The sequence below is a fragment of the Lepisosteus oculatus genome, unplaced genomic scaffold (genome assembly GCF_040954835.1).
Source record: "Lepisosteus oculatus isolate fLepOcu1 unplaced genomic scaffold, fLepOcu1.hap2 HAP2_SCAFFOLD_405, whole genome shotgun sequence".
In the NCBI taxonomy this organism is placed as follows: domain Eukaryota; kingdom Metazoa; phylum Chordata; class Actinopteri; order Semionotiformes; family Lepisosteidae; genus Lepisosteus; species Lepisosteus oculatus.
In genome coordinates, this window is record NW_027167940.1 from 77,501 (window position 1) to 87,896 (window position 10,396).

Consider the following 10,396-nt stretch of genomic DNA (forward strand, 5'->3'; position numbering starts at 1 on the left):
CCCGGGCGGGGGCCCTGCTCTTGGATCTCCTGTCAACGGCCCGACAACGACCGCAGCCGCAGGGGGGCGCCAGCCGGCCGGCCTCCTTAGCTTAGGCCCCTCCCACCAGCAGCAGCTGTGCCGAGCGAGCTGCAAGCGAAAGCGGACCGTCGGCACCTGCGGGCAGAGGCAAGGGGCAGCGCTCTCTCGGGAGGGACGGGGACACACACACACACAGACGCGCGCGCCTGCCCGCCTGCCGGAAAAAAAGGAAGAAAAGGTGTATATACTAAGTTTTTTGGAGGGAAACCGCCCGGCTGTCGAAAGGGGCCCGCCTGCGAGGACGGGGACACACACACACACACACACACACATACACACACACACACACACACACAAAAGCCACGCCTGCCTCCCTGGGAAAAGGCTGAAAAAACTAAGTTTTTTGGAGGGAAAACGCACGGGAGCCGAAAAGGGGGCCGGCCTGCTTGCCCAGAGAGTCGAGACGCGGGAAAGTGCACAGAGGGAGCACGGGAACGGAGACGGGGAGGGGGAGGGGGAGAGAGAGACACACAGATGGACGAGAGACGAGACCCGAGAAGAAGGAGCTCCAGTCCACCTCGCTTGCTTGCTTGCTTGCTTGCTTGCTAGCTACGTCTGTCTTTTCACCGCTGAGAGAAGGTGGTGCACCGCTCCCGGAGGCGCTGCAATACCGGGCCGATGCGTGGAGAGGACGGAGCAAGCTCCTGATCCAGCTCCCTGTTCCAAAAATCCGTTTAATATGTGGTCCCCCGATGGGGGACGTATCAGATATTAAACTGATAAGAACAGATACTACACTTGATCTTAGCCAAGGCCGAGAAGCGATGCCCGACGCCGGCCTTGGGCGGGCGCGCGGGCGTCCGGCTGGCGCGCAGCGGCGCAGGCCGACGCCTCGGGAGCCCGGTCCGCACGCGGCTGCCGGCCGCCCGGACTCCGCTCTCCCCCTCTCTTGCCTGCCTGCTTGCTCGCCTGCCTGCCCGCCAGTCCCGGGCGGGGGCCCTGCTCTTGGATCTCCTGTCAACGGCCCGACAACGACCGCAGCCGCAGGGGGGCGCCAGCCGGCCGGCCTCCTTAGCTTAGGCCCCTCCCACCAGCAGCAGCTGTGCCGAGCGAGCTGCAAGCGAAAGCGGACCGTCGGCACCTGCGGGCAGAGGCAAGGGGCAGCGCTCTCTCGGGAGGGACGGGGACACACACACACACAGACGCGCGCGCCTGCCCGCCTGCCGGAAAAAAAGGAAGAAAAGGTGTATATACTAAGTTTTTTGGAGGGAAACCGCCCGGCTGTCGAAAGGGGCCCGCCTGCGAGGACGGGGACACACACACACACACACACACACACATACACACACACACACACACACACAAAAGCCACGCCTGCCTCCCTGGGAAAAGGCTGAAAAAACTAAGTTTTTTGGAGGGAAAACGCACGGGAGCCGAAAAGGGGGCCGGCCTGCTTGCCCAGAGAGTCGAGACGCGGGAAAGTGCACAGAGGGAGCACGGGAACGGAGACGGGGAGGGGGAGGGGGAGAGAGAGACACACAGATGGACGAGAGACGAGACCCGAGAAGAAGGAGCTCCAGTCCACCTCGCTTGCTTGCTTGCTTGCTTGCTTGCTAGCTACGTCTGTCTTTTCACCGCTGAGAGAAGGTGGTGCACCGCTCCCGGAGGCGCTGCAATACCGGGCCGATGCGTGGAGAGGACGGAGCAAGCTCCTGATCCAGCTCCCTGTTCCAAAAATCCGTTTAATATGTGGTCCCCCGATGGGGGACGTATCAGATATTAAACTGATAAGAACAGATACTACACTTGATCTTAGCCAAAAGGCCGAGAAGCGATGCCCGACGCCGGCCTTGGGCGGGCGCGCGGGCGTCCGGCTGGCGCGCAGCGGCGCAGGCCGACGCCTCGGGAGCCCGGTCCGCACGCGGCTGCCGGCCGCCCGGACTCCGCTCTCCCCCTCTCTTGCCTGCCTGCTTGCTCGCCTGCCTGCCCGCCAGTCCCGGGCGGGGGCCCTGCTCTTGGATCTCCTGTCAACGGCCCGACAACGACCGCAGCCGCAGGGGGGCGCCAGCCGGCCGGCCTCCTTAGCTTAGGCCCCTCCCACCAGCAGCAGCTGTGCCGAGCGAGCTGCAAGCGAAAGCGGACCGTCGGCACCTGCGGGCAGAGGCAAGGGGCAGCGCTCTCTCGGGAGGGACGGGGACACACACACACACAGACGCGCGCGCCTGCCCGCCTGCCGGAAAAAAAGGAAGAAAAGGTGTATATACTAAGTTTTTTGGAGGGAAACCGCCCGGCTGTCGAAAGGGGCCCGCCTGCGAGGACGGGGCACACACACACACACACACACACATACACACACACACACACACACACACAAAAGCCACGCCTGCCTCCCTGGGAAAAGGCTGAAAAAACTAAGTTTTTTGGAGGGAAAACGCACGGGAGCCGAAAAGGGGGCCGGCCTGCTTGCCCAGAGAGTCGAGACGCGGGAAAGTGCACAGAGGGAGCACGGGAACGGAGACGGGGAGGGGGAGGGGGAGAGAGAGACACACAGATGGACGAGAGACGAGACCCGAGAAGAAGGAGCTCCAGTCCACCTCGCTTGCTTGCTTGCTTGCTTGCTTGCTAGCTACGTCTGTCTTTTCACCGCTGAGAGAAGGTGGTGCACCGCTCCCGGAGGCGCTGCAATACCGGGCCGATGCGTGGAGAGGACGGAGCAAGCTCCTGATCCAGCTCCCTGTTCCAAAAATCCGTTTAATATGTGGTCCCCCGATGGGGGACGTATCAGATATTAAACTGATAAGAACAGATACTACACTTGATCTTAGCCAAAAGGCCGAGAAGCGATGCCCGACGCCGGCCTTGGGCGGGCGCGCGGGCGTCCGGCTGGCGCGCAGCGGCGCAGGCCGACGCCTCGGGAGCCCGGTCCGCACGCGGCTGCCGGCCGCCCGGACTCCGCTCTCCCCCTCTCTTGCCTGCCTGCTTGCTCGCCTGCCTGCCCGCCAGTCCCGGGCGGGGGCCCTGCTCTTGGATCTCCTGTCAACGGCCCGACAACGACCGCAGCCGCAGGGGGGCGCCAGCCGGCCGGCCTCCTTAGCTTAGGCCCCTCCCACCAGCAGCAGCTGTGCCGAGCGAGCTGCAAGCGAAAGCGGACCGTCGGCACCTGCGGGCAGAGGCAAGGGGCAGCGCTCTCTCGGGAGGGACGGGGACACACACACACACAGACGCGCGCGCCTGCCCGCCTGCCGGAAAAAAAGGAAGAAAAGGTGTATATACTAAGTTTTTTGGAGGGAAACCGCCCGGCTGTCGAAAGGGGCCCGCCTGCGAGGACGGGGACACACACACACACACACACACACACATACACACACACACACACACAAAAGCCACGCCTGCCTCCCTGGGAAAAGGCTGAAAAAACTAAGTTTTTTGGAGGGAAAACGCACGGGAGCCGAAAAGGGGGCCGGCCTGCTTGCCCAGAGAGTCGAGACGCGGGAAAGTGCACAGAGGGAGCACGGGAACGGAGACGGGGAGGGGGAGGGGGAGAGAGAGACACACAGATGGACGAGAGACGAGACCCGAGAAGAAGGAGCTCCAGTCCACCTCGCTTGCTTGCTTGCTTGCTTGCTTGCTAGCTACGTCTGTCTTTTCACCGCTGAGAGAAGGTGGTGCACCGCTCCCGGAGGCGCTGCAATACCGGGCCGATGCGTGGAGAGGACGGAGCAAGCTCCTGATCCAGCTCCCTGTTCCAAAAATCCGTTTAATATGTGGTCCCCCGATGGGGGACGTATCAGATATTAAACTGATAAGAACAGATACTACACTTGATCTTAGCCAAAAGGCCGAGAAGCGATGCCCGACGCCGGCCTTGGGCGGGCGCGCGGGCGTCCGGCTGGCGCGCAGCGGCGCAGGCCGACGCCTCGGGAGCCCGGTCCGCACGCGGCTGCCGGCCGCCCGGACTCCGCTCTCCCCCTCTCTTGCCTGCCTGCTTGCTCGCCTGCCTGCCCGCCAGTCCCGGGCGGGGGCCCTGCTCTTGGATCTCCTGTCAACGGCCCGACAACGACCGCAGCCGCAGGGGGGCGCCAGCCGGCCGGCCTCCTTAGCTTAGGCCCCTCCCACCAGCAGCAGCTGTGCCGAGCGAGCTGCAAGCGAAAGCGGACCGTCGGCACCTGCGGGCAGAGGCAAGGGGCAGCGCTCTCTCGGGAGGGACGGGGACACACACACACACAGACGCGCGCGCCTGCCCGCCTGCCGGAAAAAAAGGAAGAAAAGGTGTATATACTAAGTTTTTTGGAGGGAAACCGCCCGGCTGTCGAAAGGGGCCCGCCTGCGAGGACGGGGACACACACACACACACACACACATACACACACACACACACACACACACAAAAGCCACGCCTGCCTCCCTGGGAAAAGGCTGAAAAAACTAAGTTTTTTGGAGGGAAAACGCACGGGAGCCGAAAAGGGGGCCGGCCTGCTTGCCCAGAGAGTCGAGACGCGGGAAAGTGCACAGAGGGAGCACGGGAACGGAGACGGGGAGGGGGAGGGGGAGAGAGAGACACACAGATGGACGAGAGACGAGACCCGAGAAGAAGGAGCTCCAGTCCACCTCGCTTGCTTGCTTGCTTGCTTGCTTGCTAGCTACGTCTGTCTTTTCACCGCTGAGAGAAGGTGGTGCACCGCTCCCGGAGGCGCTGCAATACCGGGCCGATGCGTGGAGAGGACGGAGCAAGCTCCTGATCCAGCTCCCTGTTCCAAAAATCCGTTTAATATGTGGTCCCCCGATGGGGGACGTATCAGATATTAAACTGATAAGAACAGATACTACACTTGATCTTAGCCAAAAGGCCGAGAAGCGATGCCCGACGCCGGCCTTGGGCGGGCGCGCGGGCGTCCGGCTGGCGCGCAGCGGCGCAGGCCGACGCCTCGGGAGCCCGGTCCGCACGCGGCTGCCGGCCGCCCGGACTCCGCTCTCCCCCTCTCTTGCCTGCCTGCTTGCTCGCCTGCCTGCCCGCCAGTCCCGGGCGGGGGCCCTGCTCTTGGATCTCCTGTCAACGGCCCGACAACGACCGCAGCCGCAGGGGGGCGCCAGCCGGCCGGCCTCCTTAGCTTAGGCCCCTCCCACCAGCAGCAGCTGTGCCGAGCGAGCTGCAAGCGAAAGCGGACCGTCGGCACCTGCGGGCAGAGGCAAGGGGCAGCGCTCTCTCGGGAGGGACGGGGACACACACACACACAGACGCGCGCGCCTGCCCGCCTGCCGGAAAAAAAGGAAGAAAAGGTGTATATACTAAGTTTTTTGGAGGGAAACCGCCCGGCTGTCGAAAGGGGCCCGCCTGCGAGGACGGGGACACACACACACACACACACACATACACACACACACACACACACACACAAAAGCCACGCCTGCCTCCCTGGGAAAAGGCTGAAAAAACTAAGTTTTTTGGAGGGAAAACGCACGGGAGCCGAAAAGGGGGCCGGCCTGCTTGCCCAGAGAGTCGAGACGCGGGAAAGTGCACAGAGGGAGCACGGGAACGGAGACGGGGAGGGGGAGGGGGAGAGAGAGACACACAGATGGACGAGAGACGAGACCCGAGAAGAAGGAGCTCCAGTCCACCTCGCTTGCTTGCTTGCTTGCTTGCTTGCTAGCTACGTCTGTCTTTTCACCGCTGAGAGAAGGTGGTGCACCGCTCCCGGAGGCGCTGCAATACCGGGCCGATGCGTGGAGAGGACGGAGCAAGCTCCTGATCCAGCTCCCTGTTCCAAAAATCCGTTTAATATGTGGTCCCCCGATGGGGGACGTATCAGATATTAAACTGATAAGAACAGATACTACACTTGATCTTAGCCAAAAGGCCGAGAAGCGATGCCCGACGCCGGCCTTGGGCGGGCGCGCGGGCGTCCGGCTGGCGCGCAGCGGCGCAGGCCGACGCCTCGGGAGCCCGGTCCGCACGCGGCTGCCGGCCGCCCGGACTCCGCTCTCCCCCTCTCTTGCCTGCCTGCTTGCTCGCCTGCCTGCCCGCCAGTCCCGGGCGGGGGCCCTGCTCTTGGATCTCCTGTCAACGGCCCGACAACGACCGCAGCCGCAGGGGGGCGCCAGCCGGCCGGCCTCCTTAGCTTAGGCCCCTCCCACCAGCAGCAGCTGTGCCGAGCGAGCTGCAAGCGAAAGCGGACCGTCGGCACCTGCGGGCAGAGGCAAGGGGCAGCGCTCTCTCGGGAGGGACGGGGACACACACACACACAGACGCGCGCGCCTGCCCGCCTGCCGGAAAAAAAGGAAGAAAAGGTGTATATACTAAGTTTTTTGGAGGGAAACCGCCCGGCTGTCGAAAGGGGCCCGCCTGCGAGGACGGGGACACACACACACACACACACACATACACACACACACACACACACACACAAAAGCCACGCCTGCCTCCCTGGGAAAAGGCTGAAAAAACTAAGTTTTTTGGAGGGAAAACGCACGGGAGCCGAAAAGGGGGCCGGCCTGCTTGCCCAGAGAGTCGAGACGCGGGAAAGTGCACAGAGGGAGCACGGGAACGGAGACGGGGAGGGGGAGGGGGAGAGAGAGACACACAGATGGACGAGAGACGAGACCCGAGAAGAAGGAGCTCCAGTCCACCTCGCTTGCTTGCTTGCTTGCTTGCTTGCTAGCTACGTCTGTCTTTTCACCGCTGAGAGAAGGTGGTGCACCGCTCCCGGAGGCGCTGCAATACCGGGCCGATGCGTGGAGAGGACGGAGCAAGCTCCTGATCCAGCTCCCTGTTCCAAAAATCCGTTTAATATGTGGTCCCCCGATGGGGGACGTATCAGATATTAAACTGATAAGAACAGATACTACACTTGATCTTAGCCAAAAGGCCGAGAAGCGATGCCCGACGCCGGCCTTGGGCGGGCGCGCGGGCGTCCGGCTGGCGCGCAGCGGCGCAGGCCGACGCCTCGGGAGCCCGGTCCGCACGCGGCTGCCGGCCGCCCGGACTCCGCTCTCCCCCTCTCTTGCCTGCCTGCTTGCTCGCCTGCCTGCCCGCCAGTCCCGGGCGGGGGCCCTGCTCTTGGATCTCCTGTCAACGGCCCGACAACGACCGCAGCCGCAGGGGGGCGCCAGCCGGCCGGCCTCCTTAGCTTAGGCCCCTCCCACCAGCAGCAGCTGTGCCGAGCGAGCTGCAAGCGAAAGCGGACCGTCGGCACCTGCGGGCAGAGGCAAGGGGCAGCGCTCTCTCGGGAGGGACGGGGACACACACACACACAGACGCGCGCGCCTGCCCGCCTGCCGGAAAAAAAGGAAGAAAAGGTGTATATACTAAGTTTTTTGGAGGGAAACCGCCCGGCTGTCGAAAGGGGCCCGCCTGCGAGGACGGGGACACACACACACACACACACACATACACACACACACACACACACACACAAAAGCCACGCCTGCCTCCCTGGGAAAAGGCTGAAAAAACTAAGTTTTTTGGAGGGAAAACGCACGGGAGCCGAAAAGGGGGCCGGCCTGCTTGCCCAGAGAGTCGAGACGCGGGAAAGTGCACAGAGGGAGCACGGGAACGGAGACGGGGAGGGGGAGGGGGAGAGAGAGACACACAGATGGACGAGAGACGAGACCCGAGAAGAAGGAGCTCCAGTCCACCTCGCTTGCTTGCTTGCTTGCTTGCTTGCTAGCTACGTCTGTCTTTTCACCGCTGAGAGAAGGTGGTGCACCGCTCCCGGAGGCGCTGCAATACCGGGCCGATGCGTGGAGAGGACGGAGCAAGCTCCTGATCCAGCTCCCTGTTCCAAAAATCCGTTTAATATGTGGTCCCCCGATGGGGGACGTATCAGATATTAAACTGATAAGAACAGATACTACACTTGATCTTAGCCAAAAGGCCGAGAAGCGATGCCCGACGCCGGCCTTGGGCGGGCGCGCGGGCGTCCGGCTGGCGCGCAGCGGCGCAGGCCGACGCCTCGGGAGCCCGGTCCGCACGCGGCTGCCGGCCGCCCGGACTCCGCTCTCCCCCTCTCTTGCCTGCCTGCTTGCTCGCCTGCCTGCCCGCCAGTCCCGGGCGGGGGCCCTGCTCTTGGATCTCCTGTCAACGGCCCGACAACGACCGCAGCCGCAGGGGGGCGCCAGCCGGCCGGCCTCCTTAGCTTAGGCCCCTCCCACCAGCAGCAGCTGTGCCGAGCGAGCTGCAAGCGAAAGCGGACCGTCGGCACCTGCGGGCAGAGGCAAGGGGCAGCGCTCTCTCGGGAGGGACGGGGACACACACACACACAGACGCGCGCGCCTGCCCGCCTGCCGGAAAAAAAGGAAGAAAAGGTGTATATACTAAGTTTTTTGGAGGGAAACCGCCCGGCTGTCGAAAGGGGCCCGCCTGCGAGGACGGGGACACACACACACACACACACACATACACACACACACACACACACACACAAAAGCCACGCCTGCCTCCCTGGGAAAAGGCTGAAAAAACTAAGTTTTTTGGAGGGAAAACGCACGGGAGCCGAAAAGGGGGCCGGCCTGCTTGCCCAGAGAGTCGAGACGCGGGAAAGTGCACAGAGGGAGCACGGGAACGGAGACGGGGAGGGGGAGGGGGAGAGAGAGACACACAGATGGACGAGAGACGAGACCCGAGAAGAAGGAGCTCCAGTCCACCTCGCTTGCTTGCTTGCTTGCTTGCTTGCTAGCTACGTCTGTCTTTTCACCGCTGAGAGAAGGTGGTGCACCGCTCCCGGAGGCGCTGCAATACCGGGCCGATGCGTGGAGAGGACGGAGCAAGCTCCTGATCCAGCTCCCTGTTCCAAAAATCCGTTTAATATGTGGTCCCCCGATGGGGGACGTATCAGATATTAAACTGATAAGAACAGATACTACACTTGATCTTAGCCAAAAGGCCGAGAAGCGATGCCCGACGCCGGCCTTGGGCGGGCGCGCGGGCGTCCGGCTGGCGCGCAGCGGCGCAGGCCGACGCCTCGGGAGCCCGGTCCGCACGCGGCTGCCGGCCGCCCGGACTCCGCTCTCCCCCTCTCTTGCCTGCCTGCTTGCTCGCCTGCCTGCCCGCCAGTCCCGGGCGGGGGCCCTGCTCTTGGATCTCCTGTCAACGGCCCGACAACGACCGCAGCCGCAGGGGGGCGCCAGCCGGCCGGCCTCCTTAGCTTAGGCCCCTCCCACCAGCAGCAGCTGTGCCGAGCGAGCTGCAAGCGAAAGCGGACCGTCGGCACCTGCGGGCAGAGGCAAGGGGCAGCGCTCTCTCGGGAGGGACGGGGACACACACACACACAGACGCGCGCGCCTGCCCGCCTGCCGGAAAAAAAGGAAGAAAAGGTGTATATACTAAGTTTTTTGGAGGGAAACCGCCCGGCTGTCGAAAGGGGCCCGCCTGCGAGGACGGGGACACACACACACACACACATACACACACACACACACACACACACACAAAAGCCACGCCTGCCTCCCTGGGAAAAGGCTGAAAAAACTAAGTTTTTTGGAGGGAAAACGCACGGGAGCCGAAAAGGGGGCCGGCCTGCTTGCCCAGAGAGTCGAGACGCGGGAAAGTGCACAGAGGGAGCACGGGAACGGAGACGGGGAGGGGGAGGGGGAGAGAGAGACACACAGATGGACGAGAGACGAGACCCGAGAAGAAGGAGCTCCAGTCCACCTCGCTTGCTTGCTTGCTTGCTTGCTTGCTAGCTACGTCTGTCTTTTCACCGCTGAGAGAAGGTGGTGCACCGCTCCCGGAGGCGCTGCAATACCGGGCCGATGCGTGGAGAGGACGGAGCAAGCTCCTGATCCAGCTCCCTGTTCCAAAAATCCGTTTAATATGTGGTCCCCCGATGGGGGACGTATCAGATATTAAACTGATAAGAACAGATACTACACTTGATCTTAGCCAAAAGGCCGAGAAGCGATGCCCGACGCCGGCCTTGGGCGGGCGCGCGGGCGTCCGGCTGGCGCGCAGCGGCGCAGGCCGACGCCTCGGGAGCCCGGTCCGCACGCGGCTGCCGGCCGCCCGGACTCCGCTCTCCCCCTCTCTTGCCTGCCTGCTTGCTCGCCTGCCTGCCCGCCAGTCCCGGGCGGGGGCCCTGCTCTTGGATCTCCTGTCAACGGCCCGACAACGACCGCAGCCGCAGGGGGGCGCCAGCCGGCCGGCCTCCTTAGCTTAGGCCCCTCCCACCAGCAGCAGCTGTGCCGAGCGAGCTGCAAGCGAAAGCGGACCGTCGGCACCTGCGGGCAGAGGCAAGGGGCAGCGCTCTCTCGGGAGGGACGGGGACACACACACACACAGACGCGCGCGCCTGCCCGCCTGCCGGAAAAAAAGGAAGAAAAGGTGTATATACTAAGTTTTTTGGAGGGAAACCGCCCGGCTGTCGAAAGGGGCCCGCCTGCG

At 63.5% G+C, this 10,396-nt stretch overlaps 10 non-coding genes across 10 annotated transcripts; all 10 read right to left on the bottom strand.

Moving 5' to 3' along the window:
• Positions 1-658: 658 nt before the first annotated feature.
• On the bottom strand, positions 659-847 carry LOC138229077 (U2 spliceosomal RNA). Its single transcript, XR_011185560.1, has one exon. It is a non-coding gene; the product is annotated as a U2 spliceosomal RNA (small nuclear RNA).
• Positions 848-1,666: 819 nt separating this feature from the next.
• LOC138229067 (U2 spliceosomal RNA) lies at positions 1,667-1,857 on the bottom strand. The gene has a single exon (XR_011185550.1). It is a non-coding gene; the product is annotated as a U2 spliceosomal RNA (small nuclear RNA).
• Positions 1,858-2,675: 818 nt separating this feature from the next.
• Positions 2,676-2,866, bottom strand: LOC138229068 (U2 spliceosomal RNA). Its single transcript, XR_011185551.1, has one exon. It is a non-coding gene; the product is annotated as a U2 spliceosomal RNA (small nuclear RNA).
• Positions 2,867-3,681: 815 nt separating this feature from the next.
• On the bottom strand, positions 3,682-3,872 carry LOC138229069 (U2 spliceosomal RNA). The gene has a single exon (XR_011185552.1). It is a non-coding gene; the product is annotated as a U2 spliceosomal RNA (small nuclear RNA).
• Positions 3,873-4,689: 817 nt separating this feature from the next.
• LOC138229070 (U2 spliceosomal RNA) lies at positions 4,690-4,880 on the bottom strand. Its single transcript, XR_011185553.1, has one exon. It is a non-coding gene; the product is annotated as a U2 spliceosomal RNA (small nuclear RNA).
• Positions 4,881-5,697: 817 nt separating this feature from the next.
• LOC138229071 (U2 spliceosomal RNA) lies at positions 5,698-5,888 on the bottom strand. Its single transcript, XR_011185554.1, has one exon. It is a non-coding gene; the product is annotated as a U2 spliceosomal RNA (small nuclear RNA).
• An 817-nt stretch (positions 5,889-6,705) lies between these two features.
• On the bottom strand, positions 6,706-6,896 carry LOC138229073 (U2 spliceosomal RNA). The gene has a single exon (XR_011185556.1). It is a non-coding gene; the product is annotated as a U2 spliceosomal RNA (small nuclear RNA).
• An 817-nt stretch (positions 6,897-7,713) lies between these two features.
• Positions 7,714-7,904, bottom strand: LOC138229074 (U2 spliceosomal RNA). Its single transcript, XR_011185557.1, has one exon. It is a non-coding gene; the product is annotated as a U2 spliceosomal RNA (small nuclear RNA).
• Positions 7,905-8,721: 817 nt separating this feature from the next.
• LOC138229075 (U2 spliceosomal RNA) lies at positions 8,722-8,912 on the bottom strand. The gene has a single exon (XR_011185558.1). It is a non-coding gene; the product is annotated as a U2 spliceosomal RNA (small nuclear RNA).
• An 815-nt stretch (positions 8,913-9,727) lies between these two features.
• Positions 9,728-9,918, bottom strand: LOC138229076 (U2 spliceosomal RNA). Its single transcript, XR_011185559.1, has one exon. It is a non-coding gene; the product is annotated as a U2 spliceosomal RNA (small nuclear RNA).
• Between the last annotated feature and the right edge of the window lie 478 nt (positions 9,919-10,396).